This window comes from Tamandua tetradactyla, chromosome 12 (assembly GCF_023851605.1).
Source record: "Tamandua tetradactyla isolate mTamTet1 chromosome 12, mTamTet1.pri, whole genome shotgun sequence".
NCBI classification, from domain to species: Eukaryota; Metazoa; Chordata; class Mammalia; order Pilosa; family Myrmecophagidae; genus Tamandua; species Tamandua tetradactyla.
Window position 1 is genome coordinate 15920108 of NC_135338.1, and position 16703 is coordinate 15936810.

At 41.5% G+C, this 16703-nt stretch overlaps 1 long non-coding RNA gene across 9 annotated transcripts in view; it reads right to left on the bottom strand.

The window, feature by feature from the left end:
• LOC143651828 (uncharacterized) overlaps window positions 1-15887 on the bottom strand; it is a 40361-nt gene extending 24474 nt beyond the window's left edge. For 4 of the 9 annotated variants that reach the window (XR_013160248.1, XR_013160249.1, XR_013160251.1 and 1 more), the window contains exons 1-7: window positions 15734-15887; window positions 14730-14827; window positions 13935-14144; window positions 13317-13370; window positions 13065-13170; window positions 7289-7412; window positions 5948-6064 (exon numbers count right to left, since the gene is read on the bottom strand). This is a non-coding gene — a long non-coding RNA (uncharacterized LOC143651828). Of the gene's footprint in view, window positions 1-5947; window positions 6065-7288; window positions 7413-13064; window positions 13171-13316; window positions 13371-13934; window positions 14145-14729; window positions 14828-15243; window positions 15313-15733 lie in introns of all 9 variants that reach the window. The other 5 variants (XR_013160247.1, XR_013160253.1, XR_013160250.1 and 2 more) reach the window with 5 other exon arrangements.
• Between the last annotated feature and the right edge of the window lie 816 nt (window positions 15888-16703).

Consider the following 16703-nt stretch of genomic DNA (forward strand, 5'->3'; position numbering starts at 1 on the left):
GTCTTGGAGATCTGGGGACAAGTCACTCTGCTAAGTGCTGTTAACATTGAATTTTAGGCATGGAGTCTATTAGGAATAACCTGAATTTGGGAAGCATATCTGCATTTGCATCCTAGCTCCCCCACCCCTGAAAGTTATATTTAAAGGTTATATAACCTTTAAAACTGTTTTCCTTTTTGAAAATACAGTGTTCTAGTTTGCTAGCTGCTGGAATGCAATATGCCAGAACTGGAATGTCTTTTAAAAAGAGGAATGTAATAAACTGCTAGCTTACAGTTCTAAAGTCGAGATAATGTCCCAATTAAAACAAGTCTATAGAAATGTCCAATCAAAGGCATCCATTCAGGAAAACATACCCTGGTTCAAGAAGGCCGATGAAGTTCAGGGTTTCTCTCTCAAGTGAGAAGGCACACGGCGAACACAGTCACGGCTTCTCTCTCAGCTGGAAGGACACGTGACAAACACAGTATCATCTGCTAGCTTTCTCTCCTGGCTTCCGGTTTCATGACACTGCCCGGGAGGCATTTTCCTTCTTCATCTCCAAAGGTCGCCGGCTCCTGGACTCTCTGCTTCATGGTGCCACAGCATTCTCTGCTCTCTCCAAATCTCTCTCATTCTTCAAAATGTTCCCTCTTTTATAGGACTTTAGAAACTAATCAAGACCCACCCAAATGGGTTGAGACATTCCTTCAGCTAATCCAGTTTAATAACCACTCTTGATTAAATCACATCTCCAGGGAGATGTTCTAATTACAGATTCAAACATACAATACTGAATAGGGATTAGAAGAAACGCTGCCTTTACAAAATGGGATTAGGATTAAAACATGGCTTTTCTAGGGTACGTACATCATTTCAAACCAGCATATATGGTTATACCTATAATTAGGGCATTTGTAAGGATTAAATGAAATACCAAATGAAAAGAACAAAGTGGCTTCTGAATATGATGGAAGCCAACATTTACATGTTACTTATTAAGTGGGCTTTGGCTGAACCATATACAGGCAACACCCTGTTCGGAGAATGACACCACGAGGCAGTTTTACTGACACCCTCCTTTTCAGATGAGGAACACACCTGTCGCTCATGTGAAAATGCTGGAATTTACCGGGGTCTCTCTGGCTGTGGAGGTTACTTTTCCTGGAACTGCCATATCTGTGCACTTGTGGTCCCCTTTATAAATTTTACTATGCTTTGCCTCTTCGACACAGTGTGCTGCTCTTATAGTGGGTCGTGCAGAAGTCTGGGAGGTCCTGGAGATGCAGCATCAGACAAGGGGGAGGGAATGGAGGGAGAAAGGAGGGGAGAAGGTGGGGTCAGGGGGTGTGGAAAGGGAGGGCCAGGTGCACAAACAGCTCTCCCCCTGGCTCAGCTGACCAGGGCTGTGTTGGGGTCACAAGCACAGCTGGAAGAGTTGAAGGCAGGGACTGAGTCTTCTAACTTGTTGGATTTCTGAAGGTCCTGTGGATTTGTCCTCTTTATAGACATGAACTTCTGTCTTTGCCAAATTGGGCCCTTCTCAGTATCATATGAGCTTCCTCAGAGAAGAAAAAAACAAACTTACTTTCCCTTAAACAGGTTTCACTTTCATTTTATCTATTTAGGATAGTCTTTCATTGGTGCATGTTCTTAGTTGCTAGAGTGAAAGGAATTTTTATTTCCATTTAATTTGTTCTTTGCTGGCATACAGAATCACAACTGATTTTTTCATGTTTATCTTGTGGCCCCCAACTCTGCTGACTTCATTTTTAAACAGTTTGTTTTCTTGTGGATTCTTTGGATTTTCTATGAGAAGGATAATGTCATTGGGGAATAAAGTTTTAGTTCCTCCTTTCCAATATGGATGCCATATATTTCCTTTACTAGTCTAATTCCTTGTCCCAGAACTTCCAATACAGTGTTCAACAGAATTGGCAGGAGCAGGCATCCATGTCTATTTTCTGATTTCAGTAAGAAAGTTTCTTTTTCATTTTCATAACTTTTTTATTTTTATTGATATATATTACATATTCACATGTGACGTAATCATCCAAAATGTACAAATGCTTCACAATATCATCATATAGCTATGCATTTATCATCACAATCAACTTTTTTTTATTTCTGAAGAATAACATATACACAAAAAACAATTAATTTCAAAACACATTGCAACAATTAGTTGTAGGAAAGGTTGCAGAGTTTGGTATGTGTTACAATTCCACAATTTCAGGTTTTTACTGCTAGCTGCTCTAAGATACTGGAGACTAAAAGAAATATCAATATATTAATTCAGAAATCATGCTCATTTGTTAAACCCTACATTCTCTGTATAACTCCACCATCGTCTTTGATCTTTCTCCCACTCTTTAGGGCTATTTCAGCTATGCCCATTCTAAGTGTTTCACTTTTGAAGGACAGTTTGACTGGGTAGAGAATTATTAACTGGAAGTCTTTGTCTTGCAGGATCTTAAATACATCATACACTACCATCTTGCCACCACCAGCACCAGTTGAGTAGTCCCAACTCAATTTTGCATATTTTCCTTTGTATGTAGTAGACTGTTTTTCTCTTGCTGCTTTCAGGATTTTCTGCTTATCTTCATCTGATAGACTGATTAATATGTGTCTTGGAGTAGGTCTATTTGGATTTATTGTATTTAGAGTTCATTGGGCTTCTATGATTTGCATATTTATGTTTTTTATAAGAGTTGAGATGTTTTCCCCCATTATATGCTGAACTAATCTTTCTAGCTGTATACTCTTCTCTTCTCCTTCTGAGACACTGATGATACTTCTATTCATGCACTTTGTTTTGTCCATCATTTCCCTGAACTCCAATTTACATCTTTCCATTATTTTCCTATGGGCTCATTTGTGCATTCAAAGTCATTTGTCCTATCCTCTAGTTTCCTTGTTCTTTCTTCTACCTCTTGAAATCTGCTGTGTTGTGTCTCTACGATATTTCTGACGTGGTTTACAGCATCTTTCACCTCTATGATATCTGCTATTTTTCTATTTATTCTTTCAAATTCCTCTTTATGCTCTTCTAGTGTCTTCTTGATCTCCTTTCTGTCATTAACCATCCCGTTCACTTTATATAGAGGATTTATATGAACATCTTTGATTAGTTGTTCCAAAGTCTGTGTCTCCTCTGCTGTCTTAATTTGGTCATTAGGCTGGGCTCTATCTTTCTGCATCTTCATATGGTTAGAGATCTTCTGTGGCCTTTGAGACATGTAAATATCTTGATAGCATTCCTTTTTAACTTGATTTCATTCAATAGTCTAAAGCTTTGTATTTGTGGGATGGATGTGGGGCAGGATGTGGGGCACATTAGTGTGGCAACGGGTTGCAGCACATGCATAGGTACAGGTTTGGGATGCTCTGCTGGTGCCCGTGAGCCTGGAGTGCAGGGCACTGGGCTGCGGAGGTGAGTATGCGGGCCGTCGGGGTGAAGTCCAGCTCAGGCAGGCCTTGGCACACACCAGCAGGGTACGGCAATGGGGACACAGAGAAAGGGTGTGGAGGGTGGCAGATGGGGACTCTGTGGACACACAGGGTATGGTGTGTGGATAAAAGGTGGGTGGGTACATGGAGTGTGGGGGTTCTGGGTAACAGAGGGTTTGGCATGGGGCCCAGGTAGTGCATGGCAAAGGTGTGTCCTTGTACAGGAGTAGGGGTCCATGGGGGGCTGGGATGTGGATGAACATGTGTGCAGGGTTTGGGCACAGGTCATAGGGGTTGCAGCTGCAGGACGGTGGGGAATAGAGTAGTGCATGTGCATGGCAGTGGCTGTGTGGCACAGATATGCACATGAGCATCTGCAAGGTGTGGGAGCAGGGCACATATGCCAGGGGGTGGGGCAAAGATCTGCACTTGTGCAGGACAGGGTTTATGGGGTACAGGTGTCAAGAGGTTGGTGCACAGATGCATGGGTGCACAGTGGGATGTGGCTATGGATATATATGTGTCTGAGGGACAGGGTGGTAGTGTGTGCGCATCTGGGGATGGAGTCCTTATGTGTATGTGTTCAGAGTTCACAACCAGTGGGGTGGGGTTACACTCACATGGAGTTAGGCCGGGTGTGGCTGGAGGCACAGGACCACAGTTGCCAAGAGTTGGGAGGGTTGGCAGAAATGCACGCATGCACGTGCAGGGGTCAGGGGAGGCCAGACACTAATGTATGTATGTACAGGGTTTGGGAGGGGGTCGCATGACTCTAAGGTTTGGGGGCAGATGTTGCCCAGCTATGAAGGTGAGAGCTCTCAGCCTTGATGTGCAGGTGATTACCCACAGGGGTTAGGTAGGGGGAGGGGGGCTAGGGGCTGGGAGCAGTTTCACAGTTCCCAGGAGGGGTGAGGTGAGACTGTGCACTTGCATGGGAGAGGTGTGTCATTCTGGGGCAGGCGAGTGGGTTTGTGTGGGGCGAGGATGTGTGGGGGCTTTGAGGCAGGCATGCTTGGAGGGTGATGAAAGGGTGGGTGACAGGGTTCAGATGCCTGGGTGTGGGGTCTGCCCAGGGCATGAACAGCGTGTGTGGGTGTAGCATGTTCAAGAAACATGGCTTGGCTTACTTCCTAGTCCTGTCTCCCTGTCTCTGCACTCCTGAGGGATCTGGGCATCTGTGTGGAAAGGGGCACATTAGACTCTGTCTACTAGCTGGTTGGACTCTGGTTCTCTGTGTCTAAATTCTTCAGTTTTTGCAAACAGGGCCACCCTAAGTGGTACAGAAGACAGTCCCAGGTCACTTACATCCTGGAATCAATGTTCCAGTCATTTTTCTGTCACTTCTCTAGCTGTTCCTTGTAGCAGGGGTGAACTCACCCTATCTTATTCTGCCATCTTCCTGCTAGTAAGAAAGAGTTTAGATTTTCACCGTTAAGATGACCACTGTGCGTTTTTCTCTTATAAGCAATAAGGACAACCAAATCAACAGACTAAGCCCTCGACCTTCGGGTCTGCTCCTGTGCTGGTTTGAAAGGATGCATGTAAACTAGAAAAGCCATGTTTTAATCCTAATCCCATTTTGTAAAGGCAGCCATTTCTTCTAATCCCTATTCAGTACTGCATGTTTGAAACCTTAATTAGATCATCTCCCTGGAGATGTGACTCCATCAAGAGAGGCTGTTAAACTGGATTAGGTAGAGATGTGTCTCCACCCATTCTAGGTGGGTCTTGATTACTTTACTGGAATCCTATAAAAGAGAGATTCAGAGTGAGCAGAGAAGGATGACAGAATGTCATAGAACCACAAAGCAGTGAGTCCATTGGCCAGCAAATTTTGCAGATGAAGAAGGAAAACACCTCCCAGGGAGCTGGAAAGGAAGCTAGCAGATGATGCCATGTTCACTATGTGCCCTTCCACTTGAGAAAGAAACCCTGAACTTCATCATCCTTCCTGAATCAAGGTATTGTCCTTGGATGCCTTAGATTGGGCACTTCTATAGACTTGCTTTAATTGGCATATTTCCATACCCTAAAAACTGTTAATCAGCAACTTGTTATATTCTCCTTTTAAAAAGTCATTCCATCTCTGGCATATTGCTTTCTGGCAGCTAGCAAACTAGCACAGCCCCTAAGAAACTTATTCCTGCAAAGGTTAGGCTAAGTCTACTTAAAATTGAGCCTAAGTTTCACACCCAGAGAACCTCTATTGTTGCTCAGATGTGGCCTCTCTCTCTGAGCCAACTAGCAGGTGAACTCACTGCCCTCCCCACTACATGGGATGTGACTCCCAGGGGTGTAAATCTCCCCAGCAATGTGGAACAGAAATCCCAGGAAAAGCTGGGCCCCAGCATCGAGGGTTTGAGAACGACCTCTTGACCAAAAGCAGTAAAAGAGGAATGAAACAAAATATACTTTCCATGGCAGAGTTAAGAGGTTATCCTGGAGGTTATTCTTATGCTTTCTATAGCTATCCCTTTTTAGTCTATGATGTATTAGAGTGGCCAGAGGGAAGTACCTGAAAAGTTGAGCTGTGTTCCAGAAGGCTTGATTCCTGAAGATAATTGTGTGAAGATATAACTTCTACAATATCACTGTGTGATTGTGAAAATCTTGTTTCTGATGCTCCTTTTATCTAGGGTATGGACAGATAAGTATAGAAAAAATGGATAAAAAGAAACTAATAATAGGGATAAAATAAATCGGGTAGATGGAAAAACTAGTGGTCAAGGAGAGGGAGGGGTTAGGGGTATGGAATTATGAGTTCTTCCTTTATTTTTATTTCTTTCTCTGGAGTTATGAAAATGTTGTAAAAATTATCATGGTGATGAATTCACAACTATGTGATGATATCATGAGCCACTGCTTGTACACAATGCATGGGCTATATCTATGTGAAGATTTGTCAATAAAAATATTTGTTTTAAATGATAGCTGTGTGTTTTTTACTAAGGTCCTTCATGATGTTGAGAGATTTCTTTTATAGCTCCAGTTTTTTGAGTGATTTTATCATGGATGGGTGTTATGCTATCAAATGTTTTTTCTGTCTCAATTATGATTATCATGGGTTTTTTCCCTGCATTCTATTTACAAGGCACATTATATTGACTTATTTTTGCAAGTTGAGTTACCCTTTATTCCTGGAATAAATTCTGCTTATAACAGAGTATTATATCTTTAAAATGCAGCTTGTTTGAATTTGCTACTTATGGAGCATTTTGGATCAATATTTCTAAGAAATATGGGTATGTATTTTATCTTAATATTTTGGGCTAGTATTGATATCTTGGAATGGCTGATCTCCCAGAACGAGTCAGGAAGCATTCTCTCATATATTCTACATTTTGGAAGTGATTGAGAAGGCCAGATGCTAATTCTTTAAATGTTAGGTAAAGCACCAATGAAGTCAAGCATTTGTGGACTTTTCTTTTTTGGAAGGTTTTACATTACTGATTCAATCTCTTTACCTGATGTGGGTCTGTTCAGTATTTCTATTCCTTCAGGGTCAGTTTAGGTGGTTTGTGTCTTCCTAGAAATTTGTCCATTTCATCTGGGTTATCTAATTTGTAGATGCTATAGCTGATGGTAATATTCTTTCTTTCATTTCTAAAATTACTAAAATTTGAGTCTGCTCTCTTTTTTATGGTTACTGTAGTAAAAGTTTGTCAATATTGTTGCTGTTTCAAAGATCAAACCTTTAGTATCTGTTTTAGTTTGCTGGGGCTGCTGCACAAAGTACAACAGATGGACTGGCTTAAAACAGCACATTTAGTGTCTTACACTTTTGGAGGCTAGACATCTAAAATAAATGTGTTCTCAGGGCCTTGTGTCCTCTTAAAGGAGAGAATGCATTACATACCTCTCTCTTGGCTTCTAATGGGTGACAATGAAATTCCTCTGCTTGTGGCAGTCTGAATCAATCTCTGACTCCATCACATGGCTGTCTCTCTATTTCACTCTTACTGTGTCCAAGTTCACTCTTCCTAAAACAACAGCCATAGTAAAGGTCCATTCAAACATCAGGCTTCATTCTCTTGAAATACCAGGCGGTAGCCACACTTTCTATAAGCTCTGGGTTATAACTTGACACCTACTCTTCAATCACAAGGTTGGTGTTGACCTCATCATTTTGGGATGTCCTTAGGGCCAGACAGTTGCATCAGTGGTTCTACCTTTCAGTCATTCTTATTTCATTTTGTTCCATTTCTGGAATAAACTGATCTACAGATTCAACACAGTACCAATCAAAATTCCAGCAAACTACTTTGAAGATTTGGAAAAAGCTAATTACCAAAATCACGTGGAAGGGAAAGAGACTCTGAATAGTTAAAAGCATCCTAAAAAAGAAGAATGAAGTGGGAAGATTAATACTCCCTGACTTTAAAACCTATTATATAGCCACAGTGGTCAAACAGCATGGTACTGGCACAAAGATAGAAGCACTGACCAGTGGAATTGAGAGTACATAAGCAGACCACCAAATCTATGGTCAACTGATTTTTGACAATGCCCCCAAATCGTCTGAACTCGGACAAAATAGTCTTTTGAATAATTGGGCATGGAAAAATTGGATATCAATAGCCAAGAGAATGAAAGAGGATCCCTATCTTACACCCTACACAAAAATTAACTCAAAGTTAATCAAACAACTAAATATAAGAACTAGCATCATAAACATTCTAGAAGAAAATATACAGAAACATCTTCAAGACCTAGTAACAGAAGGTAGCTTCCTAAACTTAACACCCAAAGCACAACCTACAACAACAAAAAACAGATAAATGGAAACTCCTCAATATCAAATGCTTCTGCACCTCAAAAGACTTTGACAAAAAGGTGAAGAGGCAGCCAACTCAGTGGGAGAAAATAGTTGGAAATCACATATTGGACAAAGGTTTGATTTCCTGTATATACAAAGAAATTATACAGCTCAACAACAAAAGAACAAACAACCCAATTATAAAACGGGCTAAAGATATGCATAGGCATTTTTCTGAAGAGCAAATACAGATGGCTCAAAAGCACATGAAGAGATGCTCATTTTCATCGGCTATAAGGGAAATGCACACGAAGACAACAATGAGATACCACCTCACACCTATAAGAATGGCTGCTATTAAACAAACAGGAAACTATAAATGTTGGAGAGGATGTGGAGAAACTGGCAAACATGTGCACTGCTGGTGGGAATGTATACTGGAAGACTGTTTTGCAATTCCTTAGGAAACTAAATATCGAGTTGCCCTATGACCCAGCAATAGCACTATTTGGTATATACCCAGAAGAGCTGAAAGCAATGACTCAAACAGATATTTGCACACCAATGTTTGTAGCAGCATTATGCACAATCACCAAAAGATGGAAACAAACTAAATGCCCATCAACAGATGAGTGGGTCAACAAAATGTGGTATATACAAACAGTGGAATATTATGCAGCAGTAAGACAAAATGACGTCCTGAAGCACATAATAAGATGCATAAGCCTTGAGGAAAAAATGCTGAGTGAAGTTAGCCAGAAACAAAAGGATAGATACTACAACAGTCCACTTTTATGACCAGCATAAAGGTATAATCTGAGGCTTATAATACAGAATACAAGAGGCTTAGAGATACATAGAAGCTAGAGATTGGAATATAACCCTCTAGCCTCCTATATTCTGGAGCAACTAGAAGGAAAAATACGAGAGGATCATACGGTAGCCCATGACAAACTCTGGGATAAGCCCTGTAACCACTTTTTGAAGAGTGCTTTGAAAACTATTCTTTTTCATTTCTTTGCTTGTATATCTGTTACATGATACAATAAAAAAAAAGTTAAAAAAAAAAAAAGAATTGCAGTATCATGATAACTCAGTCCTGAATCAAGAAAAAAGCCTTAAAAGTGGTGGGATCTAACAGCACCCTGGCTGGCCTCTTCCTTATTCCCCAACTACCTTAGCGTGGAGCCACTCAAGTCCCCAGTGCAGATCCCTGGCCCCAGATCCAGAGGGGGCATAGTAGCCCTTGTGCACACACTCAGAACATGTGTGCCTGGCCCAATCTGTCTGGCCATGGCCCGAGGGGCTCGCCCTTCCAGAGTTGGTTCTGCACATGGAAGGTAGTTCACTGATCCCCCTACAGAGAGCAGGCAAGTGGCTGCCTGGGGCGAGGGGCTGCTGACTGTAGGATGAGCAGTACAGTGGCCAGTACCATGAGGAAACTATTTCCTAGGGAAAAGGAGACGTTCACACCCATGTAGATGGGATTTCTTACGACCAAACTTGCATGCCCAGAACAAGACATCCCTGTAGAAAGGACCAGGGAGGGCTTGGCCTGGAGCTATTCTCCAGACTCATTGTATGGAAAAGCGCTGAAGGACAGAACTTGCCCAGGCCATCTGCAAAGACTGGGAAAGGTGTTTTCTTTTTCCTTTCTTTCTGTCTTCCTTTCTTTTGTTATTTCCTGGCATTCAAGTAAAGCTCTGTCATAACAATAGTGGGATACAAGTTTAAGGAATGCATGCCTCAGAGTGGAAATTCCAGCAATGATGCATTAAAATATCAAAAATTTCAAGTTTAATCATAATAGCACAAATCAAAAAGAAACAGGAAGTGATGGCCCAGGCGAAGGAGAAGATTAAAGCACCAGAAACCACCAATGAGGCTGCTCAGACCTGGGACATTCCAGACAAAGACATTTTAAAAAGTGGTCCTAAATATGCCCAAAGAGCTAAAGGAAAACATGGACAAAGAACTACAAGAAATCAAGGAATTGACAGATGAGCACAACGAGAGTATCGATATTGAGATGGAAATTATGAAAAAGAACCAAAGCTGACCATGAGTCTATATCTGGCAAAAGGGTCATTCAAAAATGAGGGAGGAATTAAGACATTCCCAGAAAAACAAAAGCTGAGGGACTTCTTCACCATCAGACTCGCCCTACAAGTCATGCCAAAGGGAGTTCTGTAGGTTGAAAGGAAACGACATGAAATCAAAGTCACATGAAGAAATAAAGATCTCTAGTAAATTAATATCATGGGCAAATATAAATACCAGTACTATTGTATTTTGTATTAGTAACTCCACTTTTCACTTCCTATAGGATCTAAAAGGCACATGCATAAGATATGATAAATCAATGTCCGGGACTCATAATGTGTAACTATGTAATCTGTGATAAGAGGTACATAAAATTGGGTGGATGAAGGGGTTTGGGAACATGGTTTATGATGTTATTGAAGTTCTTAAATTGGTAGCTAAGCAAATGAGATTGTTAGAAACTTGGTGTGTTAAATTTAAGATCATGGTAACCACGAAGAAACTTAATTATTAGAGAATATGCAAACTCATAGTGACAGAAAGTAGAGCACAGGTTAGCAGGGGTGGGAGTTAGGGTGATAAGGAGTTAATGCAAAGTGAGTGCAGGGTTTCATCTGGGGTGAAGGGAAAGTTACAGTAATGGATACTGGTGAAGATCCTGCAACACTGAATGTGATTAATCTTACTGCATTGTGTACTGGGAGGGGCTGGGATGGGAAGGTTTATATTGAATACATGAGTCTACAAAAAAGAAGAAAAGAAAAACTGAAGAGATAATGACAATTGAATGTAATACATGATACCAGATGGGAGCTAAGAATGGAGGTAAAATGGCTCAAAAGTACATTAGTGAGATGTAAGAAAATAGTGGAATATAGATTGTAACCTACGTATCTTAACTTTATAGATTTAAGTTTTTGGAGCTTGATAAAGTACACTTAAGGTGATTACATAAATGAATATGCTTGTTTATAGGAAATGTACGTGGAAGTATTATGTGACAAGGAGTAGAATGTGGACAACTTGCTCTCAGATGTTCAGAAAATAGATAGATTGATGGACAGACAGATGGACAGGGCAAAGGAGGCAAAACATTAAAACTGGCAGATCTGCCCATGTATAAAAAAAAAAGCAAAAAAAACTGGCAGATCTGGGTATCTGGTGGAGGGGGTTTGTTGGTGTTCTCTGTATATGAGGTTTGTATTAATTGTGCTGCTGTCCTGTAAGTTTGAAAATCTTATTTATTGCCAAATAATTTATTTATTGCAAAATTATTTACTGCCAAATAAAAAGTCCAAAAAATATATACAACATTATTCTGTTGATGTAAAAAAAAAAAAGGTCTTGATGATTATTCCCTATTTTGAAATCTTCACCTTCACTGAACATTTTTAAAAAGTGCTATAAAACTTGGTATTTTAAATTATAATTATGTAATATCTTTTCACTGTCTTAAATTTCAAGTAGGACTATTCTGATACTACTAATCCTGAGATTTAAGCCTTTATACTTTTCATTGAGGTATTGCTAAAAATTATTCTATGAAAACCTAATATTTTTGGTTTGGAAATACAGTACTTTAATAGAAGTCAACAGAGTTTAAAAGATTTTAACATACCCTCTCTAATAATTATAAGCATGTATTTTGCTTAGAATTCATCTGTTTTCTTTACAAGTCTATAACTTTATTTTGGCAGTGAGATTTAATTAGTGTGAAAACTCACAATTTATATCTAAAGTGCTAAACGATATGCAGAACTTACAAATATTGAGCCTCCATAATAACACATGAAAATAGTATACCAAAAATGAAGTAAGGCTGGCAATCTGTCCTGTTATGGGTAGATAGATAGACAGACAGACAGACAGATAGACAGAAAGAAATGAGAAAAGAAAAGGAGAGAGAGAGAGAAATAGAGAGAGAATGCAAACACTGTTTACGCTGGCTCATCATAAGTTTAGACTGCCTTCTTTAACAACATCTGCCAAGAGACCATGCCAGCTTCATCTCATGAACAGGCCCCAGACATACCTCCTCCCTCCGTCTCCACTGCAGGCCCTCTGATTTCTTTCTAGCCTATAACCACAACCCAACTCACTGGCTTGCGTTTCACCTGCTCCAATTCCTCCTCCACAGAGTGTATGCAACTCTACCACTTTTCCACTTCAAACACTGTCTGACTCCCTCACAGCCTTCAAAATAAACCCAAAGCTCTTGGCCTGTCACACCAGACCTGACATCAGTTGGACAAAACCTCTCTGTCAGTTCACACCAACCTCCCAACTGGCTCCCAGACTCCAGCCAGAGACACCACCTGCCACGAGTCCCGTCTTTTCATGCCTCGTATGCTACTTTCTGTCACGCTTCCCCACCCTTGTCTTCACTCAGCTAAATCCTTTTGGGGACAGCTTAGACTTTACCTCCTCTGTAAAGCCTTCCCAGACCTTCCTCTCACCTTTCTGGCACAGTTGGTATTTTATATGTATGTATAATATAAATGTATATATTTATATATAGTTGTGTATTCATCCCCATGATCATTTTTAGAACTTTTGCATCACTCCAGAAAAAGAAATAAAAAGAAAAAACCCATACATCCTAAACCCCTGACCCCTCCCTCTCACTGACCACAATGGGGTACTAAACTTCACGACAGCCTTCTGTGTCATTACACCCAGGAAATGGAATCTTTTAAGAGTCTGGTGCATCTGTCTACACCACTTATTGGAATCACAAAAAGAAGTCTGATTTATGAATTTGCTTCCCTATGAGTATAACATGCAAACATGAAAACATACCATCAGCTTTTCTATGTAACACGTCATGTCTTACCTGAGGAGTCAATTTCTTCACCTCTTTTCATTCACAATCTTTTATAAATTCCTCTCTCAAGATCAACATAGATTTCTTGAGAATATCCAGTCAGTTTGCAGACAGGCTAAAGAACGAAAACAGCTGGGATTTTTAACAGGAACAAATAAGAGAAAAGTAACAACATCTAATGCAATTTGTGCAAATTTTACCTACACTTAGTGTCTCAAATAAAATTTTTATCTCTGGAACAGATTTAATGTTAATATTTACCTTAATATAATGGCAGGGTGACTGTCCAATCACTATAAGGGTGACATTTCCTTCCTTCAAAGAAAAAAAAAGAACAGACACAGATGATTAGAAATTATATACATTTAAAAACTAAAAAATAGAAAAGAAATTATATGTTTTATACAACTTCCCTCAACCCAAGTTTGTTATTCCCTTCTAATGCTACCTATAGGCTTTTAAACCAGTAAAACTGCATGAGCCAGGGCAGGCCACGGTGGCTCAGCAGGCAAGAATGCTCACCTGCCATGCCAGAGGACCTGGGTTCAATTCCCAGTGCCTGCCCATGTAAATAAAAAAAAATAATAAAAAAGTGTTAGTGGTGTGTGCATCTGCATTCAGTATGATTAATTTTCAAAAGAAACATAACCACTGGCCAAAATGCATCAAAAATGTAGTTGAGGAATGAAAAGAAGCTTTAAAAAAGTTGCATAAGCCAGAGCAAAGAATTATATGCTAAAATGTTCAATTAATTTAGATGATTCTTTTGCCAAGAATTTCAAAATGATATAGATAATAATTCTCTTCACTTTCCCCAAAGGTATACATAAAAAAGGATAAAAGCTATTAAACTTAGGTTATTTAATCAGACAATTTTACCTTCTTTTACATTCCAGTTGATATCTTCTGTTGGACACAGATCTTAGATTCAGAAACGCTGCCCAGTCCCTTCACACAAAGCTCAATTGGATGAACTCACTGCCCTTACCCCTGTGTGGGACATGACTCCCTGGGGTGTAAATCTCCCTGGCAATGTGGAACAGGACTCCCAGGGAAGAGCCAGGAAATGGCACCATTGGACTGAGAAAGCTTTTTGACCAAAAGGGGGAAGAGAGAAATGAGACAAAATAAAGTTTTGGTGGTTGAGAGATTTCAAACAGAGTAGAGAGGTTATTCTGAAGGTTATTCTTATGCATTACATATATCCCTTTCTGGTTTATCATGTATCAGAGTGGCTGCAGGGAAGTACCTGAAACTGTCCAGCTGTGTTTCAATAGCCTTGATTCTTCAACATGACTGTATAAATATATAACATTTACAATGTGACTGTGTGATTGTGAAAAACTTGTGTTTGTTGCTCCTCTTACCCAGGGTATGGACAGATGAGTAAAAAAATATGGATAAAACACTAAATAATTGGGGGACAAAGGGTAAAATTAATTAGGTAGATGGAAATACTAGTGGTCAATGACAGGGAGGGTTAAGGGGTCTGGGATGTATAAGTTTTTTCTTTGTATTTTTCTAGGGTGATAGAAATGTTCTAAAAATGATCGTGGTGATGACTACACAACTATGGGATGGTATTTTGTGCCACTGACTGTTTACTTTTGAATGGACTGCATGTGCATGAAGATATCTCAATAAAAATACTAAAACAAAAACAAAAAATCTCACCTGGAGATAAACTTATACATGTGCCTGAAGGAAACTACAGATACCTGGCCATCATGAGGACGAGGTATGCACATTTATTTACAACTGCACATTTTCACCTGTAAGATAAAATAAAATTTCCTACTGTGAACAAATATTTGGAGCATAAGAAAAGAAGCAAAATTTAAAAAAGAAGCAAAAGGAAGAGTACATCAGCAATTTCCAGAATTAATGTTTTTGATCATTATTTTTCGACATTTGAAAACATACTGTTAAGTAAGATGAAAATAACTACCACGGTTAGTAGTTTATAAGTAGGCAGCCTTGAATAAACTAGGACAGAAGTCCATTGCTAAGGTGTCTCTCCTGTTTTATGGAGGTGCTGGCGAGGTGAAAGGGGGTGAGGAGCTAAAACTCTGGCTCTCTGGGTGTCTGCATACTCCACACACACCTACTGCCCTTCTTATAAACCACAGGTACTTTCAGAAGGTCCCCTTGAAGTGGGCACAAGACCCTACGCTCTCAGAAAACTTACTTGTAAAAAAATCCTGGCGATTTTGGCCAGATTTTCTACATATTCCTTGCAGATATTAAACTGAAAATGCTGAAATTACAACAGGGCAAAGAGGGTAAGTTAGCAACATAACATCCTCCAGGATCAGAAGGGACCAAGTATTTCTTCAGGCTTGATGCTAATAGTCAAGACAGGGTGGGGAATGGGGGGGGGGCAGGGGAGGTGAGTGCCCGAGGCGCCCGATTTGCATTAAAATCCAGTTGCACCCAATCCAGGCTGAGCCACTCCTCTGCCTGACAAAAGGGCCTGGGCTCTGGGGGCTGGTTCCCATTCCTGTTAAAGGAAACGGGAGGAGCAGTTTCCACCCCTCAAACCCCTAGTGGGCGGGAAAGGCCCGGCGGACCCTCCCTCACAGGCTCTGAACCCTCCGAGGGCCCCGACGCGCACCCCGGGCGGGGGAGGCACCCTGCGCCTGCCACCCCGCAGCGCTCTCCCCGCCGCCGGCACTCACCGCACGAAGACCACGATGGCCCGGCGCTCCCGGAACAGCTCACCCAACAGAACCTGCTTCCCGGAGGCGTCCAGCGCCGGCAGTTCGCCCACTGCGGACCCAGGGGCGGCCCGCGCTCAGGGCTGCTCGGCGCCGGGGTTGCGTGACCGCTGACCTGCCCTGTGACCTGCGTAGCGGGGCGGGGCGCGGGGTCCTGGCGGGGCTTAAGGGGCGGGATGGGGCCGGGGGGCGGGCGCGCGGGAGGGGCGGCTCCAGGTTGCTCGCGGAGTCCGCGCAAAGCCGGGAACGGGACCCTGGGGTGAAGGGCGCAGGTGTGTGAGCAGAGCTGGAGCCGGGCGGGGTGCGGGGCGCGCCGGGGTCTTGCCGGGATGCTCGCGGGGCGCAGAGAGGCGGGGGCGGAACGAGGTCCAGGCGGACTGGGCACTGGGGGCCGGGCGGGGCGCACCCGGGCCGCGTTGAGGTGCGGGTGCCGCGGTCCTCAGTGCTTCGGGAGACCACGCGGGGATTTTCTTCCTCGGGATTCAGGGTGGGAGGAGCGAGAGGTCTCAGATGAGAAAAGCGAATTTTAAGGAGAAAGCAGCCCTGTACTCCAAAGTCGTCTTGACCTAGGATAGTTCTTACCTATCTACTCAGGAGAACCGGAGTTGCCCAGGAAATTAAAAGGAATTTTTCTTTTAAAAAATGTTTAGAAGAAATAAACAATCACATCTGTCAACCAATAGGATTATTGTTTTCTTTTCATTCCATTATTAACCCCACCCCTACTCAGCTCTGGTACTACTCCTTTTTTTGAGATGTCAATTACACATAATGTAATGTACAGCCCTAAAGTGCAGAGTTCGGTTCATTTTTCCAACATTATTTAATAAAAATTTTCGAACATAACGAAAAGCTGGAAGAATTTAACAGTGAACACGGTACACCCACCAAATCAGTGTAGGAGTTAAATGCAGTAAAACATTAATTGGAA